The 25791-nt window shown below is 43.2% G+C and overlaps 1 protein-coding gene across 8 annotated transcripts in view; it reads right to left on the bottom strand.

The window, feature by feature from the left end:
- The window catches only part of SCAF4 (SR-related CTD associated factor 4), a 152421-nt gene that overhangs the window by 42728 nt on the left and 83902 nt on the right, over positions 1–25791 (bottom strand). For 7 of the 8 annotated variants that reach the window (XR_010407761.1, XR_010407740.1, XR_010407756.1 and 4 more), the window contains one exon: positions 20769–20955. The gene's annotated coding sequence lies outside the window, so the exon portion shown is untranslated. Of the gene's footprint in view, positions 1–20768; positions 20975–25791 lie in introns of all 8 variants that reach the window. The other variant, XR_010407762.1, reaches the window with a different exon arrangement.

Raw genomic sequence — 25791 nt, 5'->3', positions numbered from 1 at the left:
TCCCCCTCCTTCTGAGCCCTCACAGGTTTCCAGGTATGAGACTGGCTAAAATGGGCTGAGAAACATTAGGATAAAAAAAGCCGAGGGGCGCCTGGGTGGCTCAGTCGGTTAGGCGACTGCCTTCGGCTCGGGTCATGATCCCGGAGTCCCGGGATCGAGTCCCGCATCGGGCTCCCTGCTCGGCGGGGAGTCTGCTTCTCCCTCTGACCCTCCTCCCTCTCATGCTCTCTGTCTCTCATTCTCTCTGTCTCAAATAAATAAATAAAATCTTTAAAAAAAAAAAGCCGAAAAATTTGAACAGTGGGGTTTGAGGCACCTGAAGAAGAAACATTGGGATTTCAGTGCTTGGTGTATGGAAAGAAATGAACCAGAGATCAGCAAACACCAGATATGATACCTGGATTTAAGAGGCTGTCAAGAAAAAACTATTCTTATACTTGTTAAAATGGCAAGGAAGACTTTATTCAAGATGATCACTACAGGTGTCAAGACCAGTGCCAATAGGGGAGAGAGCCAGCTCAACCCTGAGGACAAGTGGGGATTTTTAGTCAAGGGTCAGAGTGAGGGGGCCGAGGTGTGGAAAACTAGGAAAAGGAGACATCATGGGGTAGGGTATTCTTGTTAAATTGACCTAACAGGATTCCTACTAAAGGCAGGCCAAGGACTTGTACCTCAAAGGTTGGGGATGAGAAACTTAATCAGATAGCAAGAGTGACTAGATAGCAAGGATGGGGATTCTTTTTTTTTTAATTTTTTTAAGTAATCTCTAGGGGCACCTGGGTGGCTCAGGTGTTAAGCATCTGCCTTCAGCTCAGGTCATGATCCCAGGGACCTGGGATCAAGCCCTGAATCCGGCTCCCTGCTCTGTGGCGAGCCTGCTTCTCCCTCTCCCTCTGCCTGCAGCTCCCCCTGCTTGTGCTCTCTCTTTCTCTGTTAAATAAAGAAATAAAATCTTAAGAAAAAAAACTCTATACCCAGCTTGGGACTCGAACTCACAACCCTGAGATCAAGAGTCACATGCTCTACTGAGCCAGCCAGCTGCCCCAGACAGGGGATTCTCTTTAAAGTGACATAGCAGGACTCTTGCTAAAACTGGGGGTGGGGGTCAAGGTCAATGCCCAGAAGAAGACCCAGATGAACCTGAAGTTTGATCTAGGAGAGAGTCTTGTCAAGGCAGCTCCACCAAGAAGCACATAAATACAGGGTGGTCAGGGTTAAACAGGTGTTAGAATGTAGATCTAAACTATTTTGTATAATATCTGTAACTATGTATAATATTTTATATGTTGTTTGTTTTATACATATTATAATATTTGTAACTATTTTTTTTCTCAAAGTAGATTTGATAAATGATTAAGAAAATCTAGACCCAGCTCAGCAAAAACCATATTTAAATTTTCAATCTCCTATTTCCTGAGAAGCTAACATTTTGATGAATACTGATGAAATCTCATGCCAGCACATCAAAGATTTAGGAGGTTTTGGCCTAAAATTGTCTCAAAGATTTTTCAACTATGCCTGTGAAATCAGCCTCATTAATCTTTGAGAAACTACGAAGAAAGAGGCACTAGAAGGTCAGCGTTGGACAAAGTCTGTCCCAATTATATAGAGTCTGGATCCATTCCTAGAATGTTCACTAGATCAATTCTGTGTCTTAGGAATGTGCTGTAACTTGCTGGAACCATGAAGAAAAGCAGTGGAGAGAATGCCACTCAAGTCAGGAAAGTGGTTCCCTGTGGGGAACGAGGCAATTCCTCCTTGAACAAGACACACCATGGACTTTTGGGATTCTCCCAACATTCAAATTACTGATTGTGGATAGTTCCAGGGATGTTGGACTCACAGTTATTTATCAATTAGTACATACTTATATTTTATGTACCTTTATGTAATGTGTTGTATTACACAATTAAAAGCTTTAAAAAATAGTTTGTCCTAATTTTCAACAAACAAATAAATGGAGGCTTCTGGAAATTATAAACCAAAATAATCCTTGAAAAAAAAAATTCTAGGATAAGTGATGAAACGGACAGTGTGAGTACTTGGAAAAGAAAGTGGTGATGCTAGTTGGGTTTATTCAGAATAAGCTGGGCTGGGCGCCTGGGTGGCTCAGTTGGTTAAGCGACTGCCTTTAGCTCAGGTCATGATCCCGGAGTCCTGGGATGGAGTTGCGCATCGGGCTCCCAGCTCGGCGGGGAGCCTGCTTCTCCCTCTGACCCTCTCCGCTTTCATGCTGTTTCTCTCTCTCTCTCTCTCAAGTAAATAAATAAATAAAATCTTAAAAAAAAAAAAAAGAATAAGCTGGGCTAAGTGCATCTGAATTTTGTTTTGCTTAGAGTTAGTAGGCTAGTGGGTCGTGGATTGTAGAAAGCATCTGGAAAGAGCTCTCAAGATATCCTTGTGGACCAAACAGAAATGTGGGCTGGCCCAAAAAAAGTTTATCCGGAGGATGTAAGGTTGGTTTGCTGGGGATGATCTAACGCATGGCTGCAAAGGTTTGATACCCTTCTTATAGAGAGGTGAGGTCTATGCAGTGTCATGTTGCTACATGTCTAACAGCCACATCTCTGAGGATAAAAGCCCTGATTTGTAGTATTTGACAATTTCTATGGGATACATTTTTTTACAAAAAGATTTTATTTTTAAGTAATCTCTACATCCAACATGGGGCTCGAACTTGCAACCCTGAGATCAAGAGTCGCATGCTCTACTGATTGAGCTGGCCGAGTGCCCCCGTGGTGTAAATATCCCCACCAAGATTGATGTCAAAGATGGCTGTGTTTAACAATGGACTCATACAATTTTTGAAAATTTTGCTGGCTCCACTACCCTACTGGGTCTATGTCTCCTCTTTTGGATCTAGGCAGGTTTGTGACAGCTTTAATCAAGAGTCCAATGGAAGTGATTCCAAAAGGCCAGTGATAAAGGTGTGTAACTCCCAGTCTGATGCTGGAGCACTCTGGGAAAGCCCTCTGGGAGCCCCAAGCTGCCATGTAAGTTTCGCCCCTGAGAGAATGTGCCAGATATGTGAATGAAGCTACTTTGGACTGCACAGACTCAGCTACCCAGTGACCTCCACCAATGCCACGAGAAACAAAAATATCACCCATTGAGCCTTGCCCAAATGTCTGACTTCCAAAGTCATAGGATATAATAAAATGCTTCTGTTAAACCACTAAGTTTCGGGGCAGTTTGTTCGCAGCAGATCATTGAAATACTTCCCACACCCTCTCATCTCCTTTCTGATTTGTCTTTCTCTACACCAGAGGCTTCGAAAGGGGGATGCTCCAATTCCGAGCCTCCCTTACAGCTAGGTGTGGCCATGTGACAGTTTTGGCCAATGAGATATAGGCAGAAATCCCTGGGGAGATTTTCTCTTTCTGAATCAGGAAGGCAAATATTTAAGAGGCGAGGATTTTTGCTCTTTGTACTTTGTCATGCCTCATTTTTCCTGCCTGGTATGTAGATATGATGGCCTGGGGTTCTGCAGCTATCCTGTGTGAGGAAGAGAAAGTTGGTTCTAAAAGTAGAGAAGGGCAGAAATCCTGGGTTATCTGCTTCTGGATCTCTAGTGACATGGAAAAAGTAAAATCTTACTCGCTTAAGCCCTTGTTTGTTGGGATAGCTGTTACTCACAGCTGGAAGCAATTCCAGCTTACTTTAGAGAAGCCAATTTGTAGCAAGTTGGATGAAGGAACCAAAGAAGTTAAATCAGGGCTGGTTTCTTGGGTGTGTGACCTGCGCAATTACACAGGGACCCACACAGAGAAGGGCCCACACTTGGTTTAATGCTCTCCTAGCTTTACCTTGAAATTCTGAATAATTTTTGAACAAGAGGCCCTGCATTTTAATTTTGTTTCCTTATTTATCTTTAATCTCTACACCCAATGTGGGGCTTGAACTCACAACCCTGAGATCAAGGGTCACATGCTCCACCGACTCTGCCAGCCAGGCGCCCCTGCATTTTCATTTGGTGCTGGAGCCCACAAATTAGTCAGTTCTGGGTTTAATGAATCAGTGTGATCCTAAATGGAATTTGTATGTAGGTTATATCATCAAACTTGGTCAGTCAACATTTTTCTTAAAGTCACAGAAGAGGACATAGAAAACATTATGAAATTTGTAAACAGCCCCAAATTTGATATACTGTCAATTAGATGACAGATTTAATATTTAAAAAGAAATCTAAATAGTCATGAAGCCCAAAGCAAGATGACATTTAAGAAGAGATAAATGAGAAGCCCTGTCTTTGGGATTTTTTTTTTTTTTAAGATTTTATTTATTTATTTTAGAGAGAGAGAGAGTGGGGGGAGGGGCAGAGAGGGAGGGAGAAGGACAAACGGACTCCGCACTGAGTGCAGAGCCCTACCTGGGGCTTGATCTCATGACCCTGAGATCATAACCTGAGCCAAAACCAAGAGTTGGATGCTTAACTGACTGAGCCACTCAGGTGCCCCTAGGAATTTTTTTTAACACACAAGGTCAGAGCTATCCATGTGGCAGGAACTCTGTGGTAGGGTCACTACTGTGTGTCCAAAGTAAATCACCACTGTTCTGGAGTGGATTCCAGGTCAATCTAATGGATTCTAAGTGAGCTACTGACTTGCGCTTGGAAATCTTTTCGCAATATAGTGAAATTTAGTAATAGTATTTCATCTGGGAAGGAGCCATGTACATATTTCCCTAAAGCTTGGAGCTGATGTGGTACCAGGTGAGTGGGTGAGAACTGGGAACTACAAACTTTGTCCAGTCTTCTTTACCCCAGTGATACACACACACACACGTATATTTATATAGTAAATATAAATGCATGTACACATAATGGTTATAAGCAAAAATATCAAAATATTTACGAACCACTTGATTATCCTCACATTTTATTATAGTCACCCAGAATAGACCACTTTATCCAATAAAAGTTTATAGATAATAAATCTGCCATGAGAAAAATTGATGTAATATTTTATTAACATCTCCAATAACATGTTGGTTAGTGAAGAGTAAAATAATAAAACAGAATCTAGGTGCCACAGACTTTAAAGACTGTTATCAAAACAGCCCTTGCCTCCTTGTCTTTTGTAAGGATTATATGAGGCAATCCAAGCAAAGTGCTGGGTACACAGTGAGCACTCAGAAAGTGAGTTCTTATGATAATACAGTAATATATTTGTTTCTTTGCCTAATCATGGCCCAAACTACCAGCTAACATCTTCTCTGGTATCGAGGAAGTGAAATTCAGGGAAAACACTATCAATGAGAGCCAGATAATGAGACGACCCATCTTTGAAGGGGAAAATGTGAGTGAGTGGGAGAGAAGACTAGGGCTGCAAACTTTTTTCCCATTTCACCGTTATCTCTAACTGACTAAAATGGAACGTTCCTCACATCAGTGAGTCAGCAAGCAGCGAGATCACCAAGACAACTATGAGGTGCTGGCACCACCTGCTGGTCACAGGGCAACAGTTCTGTGAGGACAGAAGCCGGCTTTGGTAACTGGGGGAAACACACTTTGTTTTCACAGGACAGTGTGGCTGAAAGAAAACGGGTTTTGGAATTAGTCACCTGAGTTACCATCCCAGCTCAGCCACTCGCTGGTGGTCTTAGGTGAATTACTTAACTGTTCTTAGCTTCCTTTCCTCTGCTGTAAAAATAGAGCTACTAATAGGGTCTTTGAATGGAGTCTGGCTACGCCCGCCTGGGAGTGGCGGAGAGTGTTTGGATAACTTTGCAAAGGGGGAAACAGTTTCCAGATCCTCAACTTCCACCTGCCCTCGTTCCCAGTTTGATCTGATGAGTGTGGATGAAGTATCAAGCTGGTTTTCTTTCAGTCTCCCTCCCTCTTCCAAAGCTCTTCTCTCCCACTTCACAGAAGGAAGGCATCCCTGTCATCTACGCTTGGTCTAACTAAAGTGCCCTGCCCCAGGAGGGGCGGGGGGTGATCCTGGGGCACCAAAGGGACAAATGGAGATATCTGTGCCTGCAGTGAGAACATGAATGACTAATGACAGAGTAGCCAGTCCTGATAAATCAGGTCATTTCCCATGCGTTGTCTTAAGCAAAATTAGAGGACCTAATTGAATTGCTTATTACTAGATCATTAAAATTAATTTAACGAGAGATCGCTAAATGATTTCTGACATATTATGCTGAAGGAATTAAAAGAATTGAATGATATCGGTGTGATAAAACTCCTTCCAGACCACCTCCTGATCTACGTGAAGCTGGTCTCTCAGAAGATGTACCCTTTTTATACTTATTAGTAAATAATTATAGATTCACAGGCAGTTGCAAAGACGATACAAAGAGATCTGATGTACCCTGCACCCAGTTTCGCCCAGTGATTAATCATATGGAACTACAGGACAATATCAAAACAGGAAATTGACACCAGCGCAACGTGTGTGTAGTTCTGTGTCATTTTCATACACGAGGCCCAGAGCTATTCCCTCAGCATGAAGATCTTCCTTATGCTGTCCCCTCGCTGTCACTTCCACCCCTACTCCATTGTTAACGCCTGGCAACCACTAATCTGTTCTCCAACTCAATTCTGTCATTTCGAGAATGTTATATAAATGGAATGATACAGTATCTGACTTTTCCAGACTGGCTTTTTTCTTTTTAGTCTTTGTAATGCCCTTGAGGTCCGTTCAAGTTGTCACATGAATCAAATTGTTTTTGTATGCTGATGCATACATCTTTCTAGATGAAGAATGGGGATAGAACTGATGCCAAAGCCTGATTCATTGTAGCAGTAATTTTTATTACCAAAAAGATAAACTCAGTGTCACCAAAAAATCATCCATTTCATGAAGATATGTACTTCTAATAAAATTACTTTTTACATTTAATAGCTGTCAGTATTTTTGTTTTTTTAATCAATTCTATTACTAATCATTGTAGATTAGTCCAAATTAAAGAAAATTTAAACCTTATAACTTAAGATCACAGGAAATGGAAAATATTTCAGTTTATATAATTTAGTTAGAAATGGTGGATGATCAACAAAAGGTCTTCAAGCATGTACTGTAATAGGAAGAATACTGTAGGGGATATGGGATAGAAGTTGAAGGGGGAAATGATGCCAATTTCTGACTGGTAAAGAATTTGTTCAGGGGCGCCTGGGTGGCTCAGTGGTTAAGCGTCTGCCTTCGGCTCAGGTCATGGTCCCGGGATCCTGGGATCGAGCCCCGCATCGGGCTCCCTGCTCAGCCGGGAGCTTGCTTCTCCCTCTCCCACTCCCCCTGCTTGTGTTCCTGCTCTCGCTGTCTGTCAAATAAATAAATAAAATCTTAAAAAAAAAAAAGTTTGTTCAGTGTTTTGTAAATGGATAAAGATGGGTATTAAGTCTCTGGGGTATTTAGGTTCCATCAGACACATTTGCAAGTGATCCCAGAGGATTGTTTTGTGGTACGAACACTTAACGTGAGATCTACCCTCTGAACAAATTCTTATGTGTGTTACAGAACTCTTAGCTATAAGCACAATGCTGTCCTGCAAATCCCTAGAACCTACTCCTCTTGCGTAACTGAAGCCTTACACCCCAAAAAAGTGATCCAGGAGTTTTACTTGAAAATGTCAATATCTCCAACATGAGAGAAATGACGTCCTTTGTAACAACTTAACACGAAAAATGATTTTCAAAATGTTAAAACTTTAGAAAGCATATGGGGGGAACACAGTTTTTCCAAAGTTCTTCTAGAATGTAGGTGAACAGAAATGGTGAATCACCGTCACCAAATGGTTTTGGCAAAGTGGTTTTGAAACTATGAGGTAATGCCTGTGACGTGAACAGGATGGCCCTCATATAATAGTATTCCCATAAATGTTCCCTGGCATCCTGGTAAGAAACCAATCTGTCCTGGGATAGTTTCAATGAGTAACCAAAATCTGACTCATACTGGATTAAACTGAAAAGAGAATTTACTGGCCTAAAAACTAGGAGGCTGGGGTGGCGGATCCCTATGCTCAGTTGGTAACTGGAAATCCATCTCTCCAGCTGTTCTGGCTCTAGTTTCCTCTCTGACGGTTTCACGTAGGGGAAGACGTTCCCTTGTGGTGGCAACACCACTGCGGTTCCGGGTTGCCCGGGGCTCCCATCCGCCCCATTTGGCAATCCTAGCACAACGAAAACTTCTTTCCCAATAGGTGCGGTGGAATTGCAGGAATTGGGTCTTATTGGCCTGGCTTGGATCATGTGCCCATCCCCAAGCCAATGACTGTGGCCATAGAAATGGAATGCTCTGATTGGATAGTTCTGGGTCACGTGCCCACCCCTGAACCCAGGGAAAGGGCCAGCCGGGCTCAAACCACCGGAACTGACAGTGAGGGAGTAGAGGAAGATCCGGTATTCTACCGGAAGGGAGAATGGATAATGGATGCGCCGACGTGATGGAGGGCTCCACGTCATCATCAGTCAGCAGGAATTGTAGGGGTTAGAAAGATACATCAGGGGGCACCTGAGTGGCTCAGTCGTTAAGCGTCTGCCTTCGGCTCAGGTCATGATCCCAGATCTTGGGATCGAGCCCCGCATGGGGCTCCCTGCTCCGCGGGAAGCCTGCTTCACCCTCTCCCACTCCCCCTGCTGTGTTCCCTCTCTCGCTGTGTCTCTCTCTGTCAAATAAATAAATAAAATCTTTAAAAAAAAAAAAAAAGAAAGATACATCAGTCATGGATCTTGTTCATTATTAATGTACGTGTTCTGAATGAATGAATGTAGGTAAAGTGCTTAGAACAGAATGGTGTCTAGTACAAAGCAAGTACGGGATGGCTAGTGTCTGAGGTCAGGTTCCCTAGAAGCAGGGCCTCAGGGGATTCGTGTTCTAGGGATTTGCTGAGGGGCGGCTGTCAGGGGAAGGGGAGTGAGGGAAGCAGGATGGGGTAGGGAGGCGGTGAACTAAGCAAAGGCGTGCATTCAGCAGGAGACCGACTTCAGGCCGATCTCACGGGGAGCTCTGGGGCATGAAGTGCTTCATGGAGCGGTTCCACTTAGAGCAGGGGGCTGGCCGTTTGTCTGCCTCTGTCGGGCAGTCACCAGCTGTGGGCTCCGGGGGTGGGCTGGGGAACCATAATCTCCTGGGTCCTGTGCTCCTGCCCAAGGAGGGCAGTGCTCTGGAGAAGGGGTAGGTGTGAGCGGGAGCGAACACTCAGAGCACTGCCGGTCTAATCGAGGGAATCAGGCTGGGCATCAAGAGCATCTTCTACAGTTCCTATCATTATTTTTATTGAGGGTATGGAGACGAAGATAAATAAGGAAGAGTTCCTGTTTTCCATGTAGGAATTTCATCTTCACTGGGGTAAAATACAAAGAGCCCCACGTTGTCTCTCATGGAGTACTACCTCAAGGCAGAGGGGCCTCGGGGAGAGGAGAGCTCAGCAGGCCAGTGAGAGGGCCAGGAGAAAGTTCTGGAAACAATGGAACTCGAGCTAAGGGTTGGGGAAGCTCTGGATGATTGGGGGCGGGGGAGACGAGGGGGGGTGATGGAGTCAGTGCTTTCCCACAGCTTATAGTTAATTGGTGGACCTCTGGCAGGAGATGGATGGGGGCAGGAGAGCCACCCACATGATAGACCCCAGTTCGCCAGAGAGCAACGTGTGACACAGTCACCCTCAAAGTCCTGACAATGATCCTCTGAGTGACACGTGGAATCACTGTCACAGATGGGAACACTGAGGCACAGAGAGGTTACACTATTGTTGAAAGTCGCACAGCTGGGAAGCAGTGGAGCAGGGTATGGGCCAAGTCATCTGGCCTGAGTTGGCACTTGGATCCTCTGTGCTGTCCTGCCACCCCCTTCATGACTGCAGGGGCCCAGGAAGGGCAGCGTGGCCCAGGCTTGGTGGCCACTGAGCTTTGGATTGACAGTGAGCTGCAAGGGAGCTAGCTGAGCAAGGCCAAGTGAGCCCTGATGCACAAACCCCGCCCAGGGGGGTGGGCAGAGGCATCACCAAAACTTCAGCTAGGCCTTCTGCAGCCCTATGCCAGCCTGAAGGATGACAAGCTAACTGGGCAACTGGTTGGCACGGTGGGGACCTGAAAGCAAGGAGCGAAGCCTGGGAGGACAGAGCCTGGGAGGAAGGAGAAGGGGAAGCCCAGTTCAGTGATTAGGCCCGGAGGCCCTAGGCGCAAGACAAGCCCACCCTGGGCCAGTTCCTGCCCTGAAGACAGGATCCCAGCTGCACATCCACTTTGGAAGCAGCTGGGATTTGGTTTTGTTTTCTTTTTTTTTCCTGTGGTAAAACATACTCAACATCATATTTACCATTTTAACTACTTGTAAGTGTACAATTCAGGGGCATTAAGTACATTCACCTTATTGTACAACTGTCGCCGACATCCATCTCTAGAACTTTCCATCATCCCAAACCAAAACTCCATACCCCTTAAACAACGACTCCTCAATCTCCTGTACCCCGGCCCCCCATAATCTCTATTCTACTTTCTGGGTCTCCAAATTGGCCCATTCTGGGTACCTCATATGAGTGGAGTCATGTAGTATTTGTCCTTTTGTGACCGGCTTACTCCATTTAGCCTCATGTCTTCACGGTTCATTCATGTTGTAGCATGTACTGTAATACCGGACATGAAGCTTTTGATGCTGAGATGTTCACTTTAAAAGACCTTCCTCTAGAATACACCTGTCACCAGCTGTGTGACACAGCCACGAGCAAAATGGCCAGATAAGGAGCAAGGCCTCCCCTACCATGAAGTTGCTTTTATGGAAACCCTGGACAGCCTAGATACCTGACCACTTGAGTAACCCTGCCTCCACTTTCCCATGCCCTAATTCCTGCTCTGATATTTTGCATTAGCCACTTGACACCCCACCCTCTGGCCCTAATAAAGGCAGAGCCCCACGTCCACGCTCATCTCTCTCAGCACAACCGACAGAACGTACCGCGTATCAGAACTTCGTTTTTCTTAAGGCTGAATAATATTCTATTGTATGGATATATCCTCTTCTGCTTCTCCATTCATCTGCTGATGGACATTTGGGTCGTTTCCACCTTTAGCTATTGCGAATAACACTGCTGTAAATGGCGCACAAGTATCTGTTTGAGTCCCTGTTTTCGGTTCTGTTGGCTCCACTCCCAGCAGTGGAATTGCTGGATCATATGGTAACTCTAAGTGAAACTGTTTTCCACAATGGCTGTTCCATTTCACATGCCTACCAGTAACACACAAGGGTTCCAGTTTCTCCACATCCTCGCCAATCCTCGTAATTTTCCATGCAGAGGTTTTGTTTTGTTTTGTTTTAGGTTTTATTTTTAAGTAATCACTAACCCAATGTAGGGCTTGAACTCACAATCGTGAGATCAAGAGTTGCATGCTCTACTAACTGAGCCAGCCACGCAGCCCTCTATGGGGAGGTTTTGGGGTTCTCCATGCCAGCCCGCACTTCAAGGGGTTGGAATCAGAACCAGCCGTGGTGAGGTTCTGGCTTAACTATCTCCTGGTCCTCATCAGCTTCCCTCCCTCCCCAGCTCCAGACAGGCTCCCCTGTTAAAGCCTGTGTGATGACTCTGGTGTGGGGCCAGACTGCAGAAGCATCCCCACAGTTCCGCAGGACACTGAGCCCCAAGGTACAACCCTATCCCCCCCTACCCCGCCCAGCCTACCTTTTAAGGACACATCTTTGGAAGTGAACACCTCCTTAGGTATAGGAGTTTCTAGGTTAACAAATGCAAATGACAACCCACTTTTACCAGAATTTGAAGCTTATGTATCTTCAAAAAATTTTTATTTATTTTTTAAAAGATTTTATTTATTTATTTGACAGAGAAAGAGAACACGGGAGAGGGAACACAAGCAGGGGGCGTGGGAGAGGGAGAAGCAGGCTTCCCGCTGAGCAGGGAGCCCAATGTGGGGCTCGATCCCAGGACCCTGGGATCATGACCTGAGCCGAAGGCAGACGCTTAACGACTGAGCCATCTGGGTGCCCCCAGTTTATTTTTTAAGTAATCTCTACACCCAACATGGCGCTCAAACTCATAATCCCAAGATCAAGAGTCACATGCTCTTCCAACTAAGCCAGTCAGGGACCCCAAAATTAAAAAAAATTTTTTTACTCAAGTTTAATTAACATAATATATTAGTTTCAGGTATGCAATACTGTGATTCAACAAGTCTGTACAATACTCAGTGCTCATCTCGGTAAGTACACCCTTCAGTACTCTTAATCCTCTTGCCTATTTCACCCATCCTCCTACCCACCTCCCCTCTGGTGACCCTCAGTTTGTTCTCTATTTTTTTTCAGTTTGTGCTGTATTTTTGTCTCTTTTTCCTTTGTTCATTTGCTTTGATTCTTAAATTCCACATGAGTGAAATCATATGGTATTTGTCTTTCTCTGAATTATTTCACTTAGGATTATACCCTTTATATCCATTCATACTGTTGCAAATGGCAAGATTTTGTTTTTTATGGCTGAGTAATATTCCATTGTGTGTGTGTGTATGTGTGTGTAACACACACACACACCCCACATCTTCTTTATCCATTCATCAGTCAATGGACATTTGGGTTGCTTCCATATCTTGGCTATTGTAAATAATGCTGCAATAAACATAGGGTGTACATATCTTATTGAATTAGTGTTTTCATTTTCTTTGAATAAATACTCAGTAGTGGAATTACTGAATCATATGGTAATACTATTTTTAATTTTTTGACAAACTGCCATACTGTCTTCCACAGTGGCTGCACCAGCTTGCATCCCTAACAACAGTGCATGAGTGTTCCTTCTTCTCCATATCCTAGCCAATACTTGTTTCTTGTGTTTTTGATACTAGCCATTCTGACAGGTGTGAGGTGACAGTTCATTGTGGTTTTGATTTGTATTTTCCTGATGATAAGTGAGATAAGTGAGGTTGAGCATCTTTTCATGTGTCTGTGGCCATCTGTACGACTTCTTTGGAAAAATGTCTATCCATGTCCTATGCTCATTTTTTAATTGGATTATTTGGTTTTTTTTGGTGTTGAGTTTTATAAGTTCTTTATATATGTTGGATATTAACCCTTATCGGGTGGGTATGTCATCTGCAAATATCTTCTCCCATTCAGTAGGTTGTCTTTTTGTTTTGTTGATGACATCAGCTGTAGAAACATTATTCTAGATATGTCTCCTTTGGCAAGGGAAACAAAAGCAAAATAAAACTACTGGGACTAAACTCAAATAAAAAGCTTTTGCACAGCGAAGGAAACCATCAACAAAACAAAAGGACAACCTACTGAATGGAATCAACCTTTTTATTTGTTGGTGAGAGTCCCTGGCTTGGTGTGGAATCTTTGAGATCTAGAAAATTCCACCATGCGATTAGCAAATTTAATAAAATAAATATTTTATATAAATCATTAATACATTAAATTAATGAAATAAATCAGATTTAGTTAATGTCCATTCTGCCCCACATTCTGTGGAGCTCTACTTAATAATCCACAAATAGACCATCGGTTTACCCCTATATTGCTGGTTCTTACAAAGATAAACTCTGTTTAATAAAGTTAGTTATGGGGTTTCTCAGCAACCCCTTAAGCCAGATGGCTCCATGCAAGAGGGCATCCAGGATCCATCCTCAGGAAGTTTCCCTGGCCTGGCGGAAGCTCCTTCCCTGGGGCTTTCTGCCTTTGCATCCCTGAAGCTATAGCTTCTGAAAGCAGTGTCAGCAGACCTCGTGTCCTTTGATTACATCTGTTTATCTTTTTAAGTTTTTTTTTTTTTTGAGGTTTATTTATTAATTTGGCGGGGGAGGGGCAGAGGCAGAGAGAGTCGTCCCAAGCAGACTGTGCTGAGCACAGAGCCCAACGCAGGGCTTGATCTCACAACCCTGAGATCACGACCTGAGCCGAAATCAAGAATCGGACGTGCAACTGACTGTGCCACCCAGGCACCCCAATTATTTCAGCTTTTAAAAAATCTGGAGATTTCACATAAAATCTAACTTTCCAGATTCTCTTACAAAAATGCATGATGTGGCAACCCTAGATGCTACATTCCCACAAGGCAAGAGTTGACTGGAAGAGATTATCACTACTGTGTGTTTTATTTTTTTCTTTTGTTTTTTGTTTTTATTTAAATTCAATTAATTAACATTTAGTGTAGTATTAGTTTCAGAGGTAGAGTTCAGTGACTTATCAGTATTATATAACACCCAGCGCTCATTACATCACATGCCCTCCTTAATGTCCATCACCCAGTGACCCCATCTCCCTATCCCCCTCCCTTCCAGCAACCTGTTTGTTTCCCATGACTAAGAGTCTCTTATAGTTTGTCTCCCTCTCTGATTTCATCTTGTTTTATTTTTCCTTCCCTTCCCCTATGATCCTCTGTTTTGTTTCTTAAATTCCACATATGAGCGAGATCATGTCTTTCTCTGACTTATTTCACTTAGCATAATACCCTCTAGTGCCATCCACATCATTGCAAATGGCAAGATTTCATTCTTTTTGATGGCTGAGTAATATCCCATTGTGTATATATTCCACATCTTTTTTTTTTTTTTTAAAGATTTTATTTATTCATTTGAGACACAGAGATACAGAGAGAGAGAGAGAGCATGAGCAGGGAGAGAGGCAGAGGGAGAAGGAGAAGCAGGCTCCCCGCTGAGCCAGGAGCCCAATGTGGGGCTCGATCCCAGGACCCTGGGATCATGACCCGAGCTGAAGGCAGATGCTTAACCATCTGAGACACCCAGGTGCCCCCCACATCTTCTTCATCCATGCATTTGTTGATAGACATCTGGGCTCCTTCCATAGTTTGGCTATTGTGGACATTGCTGCTATAAACATTGGGGTGCAGGTGCCCTTTCGGATCACTACATTTGTATCTTTGGGGTAGATGCCTATGAGTGCAATTACTGGGTCATAGGGTAGCTCTATTTTCAACTTTTTGAGGAACCTCCATAATGTTTTCCAGAGTGGCTGCACCAGCTTGCATTCCCAGCAACAGTATAAGAGGGTTCCCCTTTCTCCACATCCTCGCCAACATCTGTTGTTTCCTGTGTTGTTAATTTTAGCCATTCTGATGGCTGTGAGGTGGCATTGTGGTTTTTATTTGTATTTCCCTGATGATGAGTGATGTTGAGCATTTTTTCATGTGTCTGTTGGCCATTTATAGGTCTTCTTTGCAGAAATGTCTGTTCATGTCTTCTGCCCATTTCTTGATTGGATATTTGTTCTTTGGGTGTTGAGTTTGATAAGTTCTTTATAGATCTTGTTGATTCCATCTGTTTGGATTCTCCTTGGGAACCTGATCTTCAAACTTCTCTTCTACTCTCACTTCTCAGGGAAGAGTTACTGTCTGTGCAGAGTTCCAAGGACTGTGTCTTGATAATTCTAAGGGAAAGCAGCTGGCATTTTTCCTTCGTCATTTAGATTTCAGTTCGTCAAACAGAAATTACTTCTTTTGGTGACAAAGAAAAGGAATGAAGTCAATGAAGGAATTAGCTTGGCATTTATTCACTCAGTGGGTTCCCATTGTATCCATTGTGATGGTTAATTTTATGGGTCAACCTGGCTAGGCTATGGTCCCAGGTGTTTGGTCAAACACCAGTCTTGATGTGGCTGGTGAAGGTATCTTTAGACTTTGAGTAAAGCCAGTTATCCTGCACAAGGTGAGTGGACCTTATCCAATCAATTGAAGACCTTAAGAGAAAAGACTGAGGCCCATAGAAGAGGAAGCAATTCTGCCTCCAGCCTGACTGTAGACTCAAGACTGCAATTCTTCCCTGGGTCTCCAGACTGCCCTGCATGTTTCAGACTTGCCAGCCCACAGAATCATATGAGCCAATTCCCTAAAATCAATCTCCTAAAATTAATGAATTTAAAAGGACTTCTTAAAATCAATCTTTTAAAGTATATGCATGCATACATGTGTGTGTTTGTGTGTGTGTGTGTGTGTATGTGTACACATATATACTATTGGTTCTATTTCCCTGGAGAACCCTGACCGATACAGCCATTCTGCAGGATAAAAACAGCAGACTCTGCTTTTGTAGGAACTTAATTTTAAAGACTACATAAAAGGCTAGAATTTAGTACTGCCAGAATTACCTTCATGAATCTTAAGTTCTCAGTAAGGGATCATCTTTACACAATATGCTGATAAGTGACATATTAGCTGTCCAAAACAGTCCTCTTCCCTGACACCAGAGATGAGCAGATTGCTGTTTATATGTTTATTTTCAATTGAGCATCAGTTGAAATAATCGCTTGAGGATACAGGGCCTTGTTATATCAGAAATAAGTACCTAAACTACATCAAACTAAAAAGCTCCTGCACAGCAAAGGAAATAATCAACAAAGTGAAAAGGCAACCTACTGAATGGAAGAAAATATTTGCAAATCATTTATCTGATAGAGGTTCACATCCAAAATATATAAAGAACTCACACAACAATAGCAATAAATCAAACAATCTGATTTAAAAATGGGTGGAGGATCTGAATAGACATCTTCCCCAAGAAGATATACAGATGGCCAACAGACACATGAAAAGATGCTCAACATCACTGACCACTGGGGAAATGCAAATCAAAACCACAATGAGCTATGACCTCACACCTGCCAGAATGGCTAGTATCAAAGAGACATGAAATAACAAATGTTGGTGAGGATGCAGAGAAAAGGGTACACTTGTATACTGTTGGTAAGAATGTAAATTGGTGCAGCCACTGTAGAAAATAGAACGGCAGTTCCTCAAAGAAAAATTGAGGGGCGCCAGTCTGGCTCAGTTGGGAGAGTATGCAACTCTTGACCTTGGGGTTATGAATTCAAGCCCCATGTTGGTGATAAAACAGGTATATTTAGGGGTGCCTAGCTGGCTCAGTAGGAAGACCAAGTGACTCTTGATCTCAGTGTTGTGAATTTGAGCCCTACGCTGGACGTACAGCTTACTTAAAAAAATTAAAAATAGCAGCAATTCCACTTCTGGGTATTTATTCTAAAAAAATGAAAACACTAATTTGAAAAGACATCTGCACCCCCATGTTCCCTGCAGCATTATTTACAATGGCCAAGACATGGAAACAATCTAAGTGTCCATGATGGATAACCAGATAAAGAAGATGTTGTATACAATGAAATCCTGCTATTTGTAACACATGGGTGGACCTTGAGAGCATTAAGCTAAGTGAAATAAGTCAGAGAGAAAGGCAAATACCATATGATCTCACTTATACATGGAATCTAAAAAACAAAACAAATAAAAAAACAAGCCCATAGATACAGATAGATACAGATACAGATTGGTGGTTGCAGGCCAGGGGAGGAATGGGTGGAGTGGAACAAAAAGTACAGTCTTGCAGCTATAAAATAAAGAAGTCTTGGGGATGTAAGGTACAGCATGGTGACCATAATTAATAATATTGTGTTTCATAGGGTGCCTGGCTGGCTCAGTTTGTTAAGCATCTGCCTTTGGCTCAGGTCATGATCCCAGGGTCCTGGGATCGAGTCCCACATCAGGCTCCCTGCTCAGCGGGGAGCCTGCTTCTCCCTCTGCCTCTGCCTCTCTCTCTCTGTCTGTCATGAATAAATAAATAAAATCTTTAAAAAAATACTATGTTTCATATTTCAAAGCTGTTAAGAGAGTAGATTCTTTAAAGTCCTCATCACAAGAAAAAAAATTTATAACTACGTTTGGTGACAGATGTTAACTAGAAATGTAGTGATCATTTCACAATGTACACAAATATGGAATCATTATGTTGTATGTCTGAAACAAATATAATGTTCTATGTCAATTATATACCTCAATAAAACTTTTTTTTTTTTTTTTCAGAGAGACAGCTTGCATGCCGGGGGGGCAGGGGAGGAGGAGAGGGAGAGGGAGAGAGAGAATCTTAAGTAGGCTCCATGCCTAGCACAGAGCCTGACACAGGACTTGATCTCATGACCCTGAGATCATGACCTGAGCTGAAACCAAAAGTCCGATGCTTAACCAACTGAGCCACCCAGGAGCCCCAAGAGTGAAGACATTTTTTTAATCTAAAGGAACAAAAAAAGTTGATTCCATACCTGCTGGGGGTAAAGTACTGTGATAAAACCAAAGTGAGTAAGATGTAGCTGTTCTCTTCATGGAATGGAGTGTAGTAGGAAAGTTAAGACACATGTAGTACACAGGCCCATATTTTGGTGTCTAAATGCCATTACCAACTAAGAGGAACCTGGGATTCTTTGAGAAAGACCAAACCTCAGGTCTTTGGCAGGGAATGTAGGAGAGGAGTGACATTTCTACCACAGAAAGCAAGATCAAAGAACAGTGGTGTCCTGTCATGAAAACTCAGAACCAACTTGAAGGAGTTCCCACCGCTCCAAGGTGAGAATCAAATCAATCTGAGCATCAAAACCAATAATGTACAACCTAAATGTCCACTGATGGGTGAATGGATAAATAAAATGTGCTATATACATGCAACAGAATATTATTCAACCTTTAAAAGGAAGGAAATTCTGACACATACCACAACATGGATGAACCTTACGCTAAATGAAATAAGCCAGTCACAAAAAGACAAATACTATGTGATTCCACTTACAGGAGATACCAGAGTAGCCATATACACAGAGACAGTGGAATGGTGGGTACCAGGGGCTTGGGGAGGGGAATAGGGAGTTCTTGTGTAATGGGTACAGAGTTGCAGTTTGGAATGATGAGAAAGTTCTAGAGATGGATGGTGGCCATGGTTACCTAACAATGTGAATGTACGGAATGCCACAGTGGTGTTTCACTGTGGTGTATTTTACTACAATTTAAAAAAAAAAAAAGAGTGGCGCCTGGCTGGCTCAGTCAGTAGAGCATGTGACTCTTGATCTCAGGGTTGTGAGTGTGAGCCCCACGTTGGGTGTAGAGATGACTAAAAAATCAATCAGTAAACAAATAAATAAATGGATGGATGGATGGATGAATGAATGAATGAATAAAAAGAAATGATTACAGCCAGGAAACTGTGTCTGGAGATGGATGGTAGTGATGATTACAGAACAAATGTGAATGTACTTTAATGCCACTGAAGTGTACACTTAGAAATGGTAAGTTTATGTATATTTTACTGCAATTAAAAGGAAAAGAATACTTAGAAATGATTATCACCAGGAAAGATGTTCTCTTAATCTAATAAATATATGGTAAGTGTTAAAGAAAAAGACTAATGACCATAACTGATGGAAACAAGGGGATTATATGAACAAGAAGATTATACAAAAAACCGCAAGCAGAAGGAAAACGTGTGTGAATGGAAGTCATATGAACTTATGCTCATTTCCAGCAGAGGCGAAGATAAGGGAATGAAATCCCAATATGTGTTTTCTCCACCACCATGGGCAATTGTCTCCATTCTGACACTATCTACCTGCAGATAGTTAAGGGCTCAGCCCACTAGGCTCCCCCTTGCTCCCCTGCCACCCTTCAGATGCCAAATGAAAGTCCAAGCTGTTCCCTGTGCTTCTGGTGACTGTCTATTAATTGGAGGATCCCACAACTCCCGCCTTGGGTTGAATTAACTTGCTAGCGAGGCTCACAGAACTGAGAGGAACATTTTACATTACTAAATTATTGGTTTATTACATAAGAGTATAACTCAGGAACCGTTGGATGGAAGAGATGCGGAGGGCAAGGTATGTGGGCAGGGGTGCGGAGCTTCCATGACCTCTCCGAGTGCACTGCTGTCCTAGCAACCTCCATGTACTCACCAACCTGGAAGCTCTCTGAACCCCATCCTTTTGGGTTTTTACGGAGGTTTCGTTACATAGGCATGATTGATGAAATCACTGGCCATTGGCAATTGATTCAGCCTCTAGCCTCTCTCCCTTCCCCAAAGGTCAGGGGATGGGACTGAAAGTTTCAGCCTCTGATCACATGTCTGTTTCCCTGTCAACCAGCCATCAACCTTAGGGGCTTTCCAAAAATCACCACATTGACATAAACTCACGTGTGGCTGAGAGGGGCTTGTTATGAATATCAAGACACCTTATTGCTATTGTCACTTACGAGATTCCAAGGCTTTTAGAAGCTCTGAGTCAGGGGTGGGGACAAAGACCAAATATGTATTTCTTTTTTTTTTTAAGATTTTATTTATTTATCTGAGGGGGGAGGGGCAGAGGAAGGAGGAGAAGCAGACTCCCCACTGAGCAGGGGGCCCAACGTGGGGCTCTATATCAGATCATGACCTGAGCGGAAGGCAGACGCTCAACCGAACCACCCAGGTGCCCCTGAAATATGTATTTATTATAAATCACAACATCACAGACATCTTCAAGGCGAAGTCGTAGAGTTGAGCGTGTCTGTGGAGGGGCTGTCCAGGCAGAGCACACAGCCACGGGAAGGGCTTGAGGTGGGACAAAAATGGTGTGGCTGAGGAGCAGCATGAGGCCCACATGGCTAGAAGCAAGAGAGGGTGGTTCACGAGTAAGAGATGGAGCAAAGAGCTGGCTGGTGGGAATGGAGGAGGTGGGACATGAGTTCCTGCGGGCCCTCTGATCCGTGTGGACTTCCCGCTGAATGAAGCCAGTCAGGCTATTGAGCAGAAAGGAGATGCTATAAACTTAAAAAAATGCAAATAAAGTATCAACGAAAATGTGAAGCATCACAAACTCTCACACGCAGCTGCAGCTGTATAACCAGGTTCATCCAGTCTGGAGGGAAGTGCCCTGAACACAGACAAATTAAGAGTGTGCCCGCCCATCACATAGCACGTTTGCATGGGGACACAAAGAAATATGTATGAGAAGGTACATCTTGGTAGCAAAGTGTATTAGTCAGGGAAGGAATTGGCTCACGTGATTATGGAGGCTGAGAAGTCCCCAGATCTGCAGTCGGCAAGCTGGAGAACCAGGAGAGCGGGTGTAAGTTGTAGTCAGAGGGCAGGAGAAGACGGATGTTCTGACTCAAAGAGCCAGGCAGAAGTTCCTTCTTGTTCAGTCTTCTTGTTCTATTCAGGTCTTCAGTGGATGGCATGAGGCCCACCTGTATCAGGGAGGACAACCTGCTTTACTCAGTCTACCCATGCAAGTGTTATTCTCTTTAACCCCCCCCCCCCTTACAGACACAGTCAGAATAATGTTTGACTAAATGTGACTGGTGGGTACCCCATGGTCCGGTCAAGCTGACACATAAAATTATCTATCAAATGAAGTATGGCTAGCAACACAGGTGCCCGACCCAAGGGGATTTATAGTTAAAGTGTAGCAAATGGGAAGCATAAAGTGTACTGCCGACCAGTTGAGAGCAATGAAATTGTCTCATATCACAATATGGATAAGATGGAAAACTGTAATTAGGAGTTAACAAGGTAAAAAACAAAACAAACTTGTTTTTACACTCTAGAATGAGACCTAAAAAATCCCACACCCCTGGCAAAAAAAACCCCCAAACTATGAGCTCATTATGATAGTCAACGAAAAGAGAAAGTTGCTTCCCCTAAAATAATGCTTTTGTCACCACGATGGTATCTATTGCTCCAAGTCCTTACTTCGAATATGGATCATTAAAGGGAGATATGTGGACATTTATCTTGCCTTTCCTACAGAAATTGTATTTCAGGGTGACCAAATAGGCCTGAGTGAGGAGAAAAGCCTCTGCTTTACAGAGAATGCCAGCTAATAAATGTAGAAAAATCATAATATAAAGTCACCATTGTGCAAACTTTAACTTTCTTATGTGTGACTAAGGAATTACGGTTCTGGAACATACTGTCCTTTATTTAAGGTTTGTAATTGACTTTAAAATGCTTCAGGAAAGGGCGCCTGGGTGGCTCAGTTGGTTGAGCGACTGCCTTTGGCTCAGGTCATGATCCTGGAGTCCCGAGATCGAGTCCCACATCGGGCTCCCTGCTCAGCAGGGGGTCTGCTTCTCCCTCTGACCCTCTTCCTGCTCATGCTCTCTGTCTCTCATTCTCTCTCTCTCAAATAAATAAATAAAATCTTAAAAAAAAAAAATAAAATGTTTCAGGAAATTAAATAAAAGAAAGCACCAAAAAAAAAAAGGCAAAATGATAATTGTTGAATGTAGGTGATGAGCTCATTAAATCATTCTCTGTACTTTTCTGAATAGTTGGCATTTTTTCGTATATGGAAATTAGAGAGAGCCACTTGGGGCTCTTGGGAAGAAGAAATTTAGGGGTTTGGGGTATCATTTCATGTGCAAATGTCACATCCGAATAGAAATTCTTGCTGACATATTTATCTTTGCGTTAAGCCTCAGAAAGATTGTTTCCTCAATCCAGTAAGACTACAGAAGTCATGGTTGTTTGAGAGAAATTCTGGGTCAGAAAATGGTGAAACTGGCCAGGCCCTTGGTGCTCTATAGTGGACTGGGGACTACAGGCCAGGGACCAGAAGCCTTAGGTTCCAACCCTGGGGCTTCTCACCTGGGACTGCCTGTTCTTACTCCAAAGTGGGGATTTGCATCTATTCAACCACACAAATCTAACTTAAAACCATGTGCAGTGCTCCAGAACGTGGTTAGGAGCTGCTAGGAAGAAGGACGTCCCTAAGGGGCTTCCCATCCAGTAGAAGAGATCGACAGGAAAGACAGTAGAGACAGGTAAAGTTCACACACTTACAGGTGCTGATGAGGGCTATTGAGGCAAACAAAGCACCAAACAAACACAAAGGGAAGGAATGATTTAGTCTGGGGTCTTGGAAGAGCAGCAGGTTTTTTTTTTTTAAGCAGTAGAGAAGACCCCCCTCACCCCCTCCCCCCGCGCCCCCGCCCCTGCCCCACAGGCCACATCCTGAGCAACAGAACAAAGTGGTGTTTGGGTGAGGCCAGATTAATGCGAGTGGCAGATGAGAACCCTGAGACAGATTGTGGCAAACTTCCAAGCAGTTTCTTTATGCTGGTGCCCAAACCAGCAAATTTCGAGAGTCACGGAGGAAAGGAGGAAAACCTGAAAGGCTGGTGTTTTCAAAAGGTGATCCTGAACAAGTAATGAGGACCAGCTGGAGACCGGAGAGGACAGAGGCAAGGGTTGTTAACCTTTTCTGTGCCATGGACTCCTGCTCAGGATAATGTTCCTAAGTGCTGCTATGGTCTGGTTGGTTGTGTCCCCCACAAATTCATATGTTGAATTCCTAACGCCCAATGTGATGGTAATTAGGAAGCAAGGCCTCTGGGCGTTGCTTAGGTCAGGAAAGTGGAGCCCCCACAAATGGGATTAGTGCTCTTATAAAAGAGACCAGGCAGAGCTCCCTGCCCCTTCCACCATGTGAGGATGCAGCCCACAGAAGATGGCCTTCATCAGCACCTGACCTTGCCGGCCCCCTGATCTCAGACTTGCAGCCTCCAGAACTGTAATAAATAAGTATCTGTTGTTTATAAACTATCCAGCCTCTAGTATTTTGTTGCAACAGCCCAAACGCATTAATACAAGTGCAGAAAATAAAATACACAGGTTTACAAAGGAAATACTGTTGAAATCCTAACACCAAAATGTATTTAAAATCTGGTATGTAATATAGGTGCTTTCCTTATTAATATATTGGATAACAAGATCTAGTGGTGAGTCTAATAACTGTGAGGATTTCAAAGGAATGATGAATGTAAATAATATTCTGTGTCCGTTGTAATGTGATATAAAAACATCTGGAATTTCCATGGGTGACATAGCCATTGCTACTGCGATGCTTTGTTGTCTCATTCATAATCGAAAAGAATAATGAATTTTACTAAGAGGGTGGTGAAAATATCAACCTAATTGCTTTCCCAGCCAAGTTTAAGAACCCCTTGAATTCTATCCAAGGACCCCTTGGGGAGACCGGGTGAAGACTCCTGAGCTTGAGGCTGTCCTGTTTGCCCTGAAACTAGAATCCGCACTGATGGGTATATTTCTGGGATCTTGCCGAAGTCAGGGGAGACTCCATCTTCTTTACAAAATCTGAGTTCATTAACTGATTCTTTTGGGTGAGAGAGTTTGGAGTAGGATATTAACGAAGGCTCTACGTACCTCCCCACAGGTGATTCATTAATTAACCAGAGGAAAGAGTATCTTGATAGTGGAGACCTATCCCAGACATCTTCATGTTGACCACCACAGCAAGTGTCCAACATTCAAACACTAATAACAGGACAAACTGAAATCACATTACTCTAGACCAAAATGTGGAACCAGAATAATCTCAAGGAAGCAATCAGATAAGCCCCAATTGAGGGGCCCTCTACAAAACTAGGCATTTTCCTCTTCAGAAATGTACATGGCATGACAAAGTGAGGTGGAGGAGTGCTTCCAGATTATGGGAGATTAAAGAGATTTGACACTTAAATGTCTTGCTTAATTCATGACTGGAGCCAAGCTTGAAAACAAAGGTTTATAAAGGATATTATTTGGACAATTGGCAACATGTGAACATGAAAAATATATTAAACAATAATATTATATTAATTTTTTGAATTTGACGATTTTTCTAAGACTATACAAGAGAATGTCTTTGTTCTTGGGAGATATACTCTTGGGGTGCCTGGGTGGCTCAGTCGGTTGGGCAGCTGCCTACGGCTCAGGTCATGATCCCAGGGTCCTGGGATTGAGCCCCGCATTGGGCTCCTTGCTCAGCAGGAGCCTGCTTCTCCCTCTCCCTCTGCCTGCAGCTCCCCTGCTTGTTCTCTCTCTCTCTCTAATAAATAAATAAAATTTTTTTAAAAAGAGACATACTCTGAATTATTTAGGTGTAAAGGGTACACATTAGTCTTAATGATTCAGCAAAAATGTCTCTATATTAAACACGTAGGTACAGACATATACATATATATACATGTACATCTAGACACAAACATGTACATATATGGAGAGAGTGTTCATGAGCAAGTGTGACAAAAATGTTAACAATTGGTGAATCTAGATGAAAGATATAAAGAAGATATATATTGGGGGGGTGTGATTCAGGATAGTACCCAGAAGTTCGATTTCTAGGTCAAAGGTAAATACTATGTACTTTTGTTAGATATTGCTCAATTCCCTGCATCAGGGGATGTACCACTTTGTATTCCCACCAGTCATGTGTGAGTGCCCACTTCCTCACAGCCTTGCCACAGAGTAGTTTGTCAAGCTTTTGAGTTTTTGTCCTGATGACAGGTGCATTGTGGCTTCGATCCGTGTCTTGTGAAGCACATAGAGCTTGCAGTCTTCTACCAGGTAAGTGGCTCCTAAGACCTCATTTCAGAGAAATGGCTTCCACTCAGGCTCCAGGTACTTATTCAACCCCAACCCCTCTTTCCTCCCTGTCTAGACAGATACGGTTAGTCAGATTGTAGGAATGGGGTCCTCACAGTCATTGTCATCATTATCAAATTTGCCTTGATGAGAAAGGGCACTCAGTACATTTGTGGCAGTGGTGCATTTGCATGGACCTGGACAACTTGCACAGCCATTTTGCTTCCATCTCAATCCACACAACAGTCTCCTCCAGAGGGCACACAGACAATACCTTCCCACTGAATGAGGAAAAGGAGGTTCAAGCAGATGAAGTGACTTATCCAGCCAGTAAGTGGAGAATCCAGGACTGGAGATCACAGGTTCAGATTCCTAATAAGTGCCTATAAAGTTACAGAACAGTTCCCAAGACTACCCTCCCTTCTGACACCCATGGCAAGTCCAGGGATCCCCACAACCACCTTAAGTTCAAGAATTCACAAGAAGGACTCTCAGAACTTGCTGAAACCTATTGTACTCACTGTTATGATTTATTACAGTGAATGCATACAGATTAAAATCAGTCAAGGGAAGAGACACATAGGGTGGGGTCCAGGAGAGTTCCATACATACACAAAGCCTCCAGCTGTCCTCTCCCAGCAAAGTCATGGACAGAA

The sequence above is a fragment of the Mirounga angustirostris genome, unplaced genomic scaffold, assembly GCF_029215605.1.
Source record: "Mirounga angustirostris isolate CCGP_5_RB_7025 unplaced genomic scaffold, mMirAng1.0.hap1 SCAF_1, whole genome shotgun sequence".
NCBI classification, from domain to species: domain Eukaryota; kingdom Metazoa; phylum Chordata; class Mammalia; order Carnivora; family Phocidae; genus Mirounga; species Mirounga angustirostris.
This window is presented reverse-complemented; position numbering and strand designations above follow the sequence as displayed.